Genomic DNA, 3,191 nt, shown 5'->3' with positions numbered 1-3,191 from the left:
CCACATGCCACAGGCCTCTACTCTTCAGAGACTTCGAGGTGTGCGTGAAGATGTTCACAACAGCACTGTTTACAACAGCAGAGAAATGGGAGTGGCCACGGTCCGTTGCTGGAAAAGGAGCCAGAGGAATTATGAACCATCCACTAGGGAACAGCACGCGGGCTTCTACAAGACGATGCTTATAAGGGAGTGTCAGATGGAAAGTACAAAACCTAAAACTGTTTGTCCAAGTGGAAGCTCAGCTCTGTAAGAATGGGCATGGTTTGCAGAGCTGAGACTCACAGGGAATTTTTAGAGAGCAGGAGAAAGTGCTGAAACGTCTACTGTGGATGGTTCGAGTAAAGGGATTATGAGTGAATTAAATTTTTTTCTTTGTGCATTGTGTAGCTAACTTTTTGCAATCACCACAAGGCGTGACCATCCCCCCTGGGGGGTGATTTCTCGCTTTCTGTCTCTATGTCTCTCTCTGTCTGTCTGGCGAGCGCACGTGCCCTATAGCAAAAAACTTCTCCGAAAAAAAAAAAAAAAAAGAATGGGCATGGTTTGCAGAGCTGAGACTCACAGGAAATTTACAGAAGTGCTGAAACGTCTACTGTGGATGGTTCGAGTAAAGGGATTATGAGTGAATTAAATTTTTTTCTTTGTGCATTGTGTAGCTAACTTTTTGCAATCACCACAAATTACGTGTCATAAACAAAAGCAGCCTGGACAGCATGAAGGGTAAAGGGTATTTTCGAGGCCAGGTGATGGCACACACTGGCTGAAAAAAAGGGACCCCACCCACCTCAATACCTGGGTATGCTCAGGGGACAGACCCAACACCAGGCCAGGAGCAGTTCTGCATTATTAGCAGGGCTAGAGACAAGCCAGGACTCCACGGGATGGTGGATGCCCACGAGTGACAAGAAGGAAAACTAGTAGCACCAGGTGCTCCCAGGAGAGCACGAACCTCAGCTTTCCGAACACACCTGCCACAGGTGAGACTCTTCTGAAGAGAACCGAGGGTGCTGGAGTTTGGGAGCCCCCAGAGACTAGGGGACAGAGGACGGCCTCCTTCAACAGCCAACCCAGCCCGGGAGTTAAGGCATAGCTCTGGGACCTGCATGCGGAAGACCAGGGCCACACCCACAGAGCAGGCTCTCCATGCACGCTTGGCAACGGCGGTAGTGGGCTCCAGCCAGCCTGACAGAGATGTTTAGGTGCATAGGAGCTAACCATCCGAGCATTGCGAGTTCTGGGAATCTCTTTGCACATCACTGTAGGGGTTGCAAAATTAGTGAAATTCCCCTTCACAAATCCGATTGCAAAACTCCACCTGTGTTCCCACATTTGAGGACTTAGTAGAAGGGAGAAAATAGCACCGAATTATTTCACAGTGGGGGAAGAGGTGCGAGCCTCCTGGTTATCAATTTGGTGCCACATGCCACAGGCCTCTACTCTTCAGAGACTTCGAGGTATGCGTGAAGATGTTCACAACAGCACTGTTTACAACAGCAGAGAAATGGGAGTGGCCACGGTCTGTTGCTGGAAAAGGAGCCAGAGGAATTATGAACCATCCACTAGGGAACAGCACGCGGGCTTCTACAAGACGATGCTTATAAGGGAGTGACAGGGAATTTTTAGAGAGCAGGAGAAAGTGCTGAAACGTCTACTGTGGATGGTTCGAGTAAAGGGATTATGAGTGAATTAAATTTTTTTCTTTGTGCATTGTGTAGCTAACTTTTTGCAATCACCACAAATTATGTGTCATAAACAAAAGCAGCCTGGACAGCATGAAGGGTAAAGGGTATTTTCGAGGTCAGGTGATGGCACACACTGGCTGAAAAAAAGGGACCCCACCCACCTCAATACCTGGGTATGCTCAGGGGACAGACCCAACACCAGGCCGGAGCAGTTCTGCATTATTAGCAGGGCTAGAGACAAGCCAGGACTCCACAGGAAGGCAGATGCCCAGGAGTGACGAAAAGGAAAACCAGTAACAGCAGCTGCTCCCAGGAGAGGACGAACCCCAGCTTTCCGAGCACACCTGCCAGCCATAGGTGAAACCCATCTGCAGAGCACTGAGGGTGCTGGAGTCTGGGAGCCTCTGCAGACCAGAAGGGACTGAGGAGGGCCTCTTCAACAGCCAATCGACCCCAGGAGTGAAGGCCTCTCTTTGGGACCTGCTTGAACGAGGCCAGGGCCAAACCCACAGAGCAGGCTCTCCGTGCACACTTGGCAACAGCGGTGGTGGGCTCCGGTTCCCACCCACATGGTCTCTGGCAGGTGAAGAGGCCAGCCATTTGCATCTGGTCTGGTCCCTGAGCACGTGCTCCGGGACAGCAGATTCTCACTCTGCCGGGCTGAGGTCGGGGTCTACCTAGGGCGTGACAGCTATGGTGTGCCGTGGGGAAATCTGGATGTGAACAGAGATCTGAGGACAGCTAGGTGGTGAGACCCGGACCCGTTCTGCAGAAGTTGTCGTCTCAGAGTGCACAGGAGGTCACTGTGAGTCACACCCAGCCCCTTCCCCAAGACCATCAGTGAGTGGAGCCTATGAGCAGAGTTCTAGCCGCAGAAAGTGACACGTGTGGAGTGAAAAGCTGCTCAGGAAAGAACGCAGACGTCAGGGGCACACAACAGGCAGAACACGCATTCCTGGTGCAGAACGTGCAGTAATCGTGCAGCTCACCTAGCGAGGGCACTGCTGGGTTCGACCAGTCCACCAAGGGGGGAGGGAAAAATGGAAATGAGATGACTTTGCAACTGCCCTTTCTCCCTTTGCTGGGGGCTGTCCCCTCAGGCTTTTCTTCCACAGGAAAAAGAAACGGATTCAAATCAGGCCTGCCCAAGCCACTCAAGCCTCTGGCACCCTGAGAAGCAAGCCATGGAATCTTCCCTCCAGCCTCAGAGGCAGAGGACATGTGGCAATTGGCAACAAATACCCAAAATGCTGCTCTGCAAACCCTGGGAAGTTTCCAGTTTTTGTACTTCTTGTTTCAAATTTGATCAAAGGGCACGTGCACTTGCCAGAGAGACAGAGAGATAGAGAGAAAGGGAGAAAGCACCCCCCAACAGGGCATGCTCACACCACAATCCCTTCTCCTGCATTTCTCTACCTCGTTGAGGTTGTGGCCACACACACACACATAACCAGAATATTTTTCAAGCCGCTGGATCGAGGATTCGCACCATGCAGCCAGTCCCGGGGG

This window comes from Tupaia chinensis, unplaced genomic scaffold (assembly GCF_000334495.1).
Source record: "Tupaia chinensis unplaced genomic scaffold, TupChi_1.0 Scaffold148234_1, whole genome shotgun sequence".
Classification (NCBI taxonomy): domain Eukaryota; kingdom Metazoa; phylum Chordata; class Mammalia; order Scandentia; family Tupaiidae; genus Tupaia; species Tupaia belangeri.
This window is presented reverse-complemented; position numbering follows the sequence as displayed.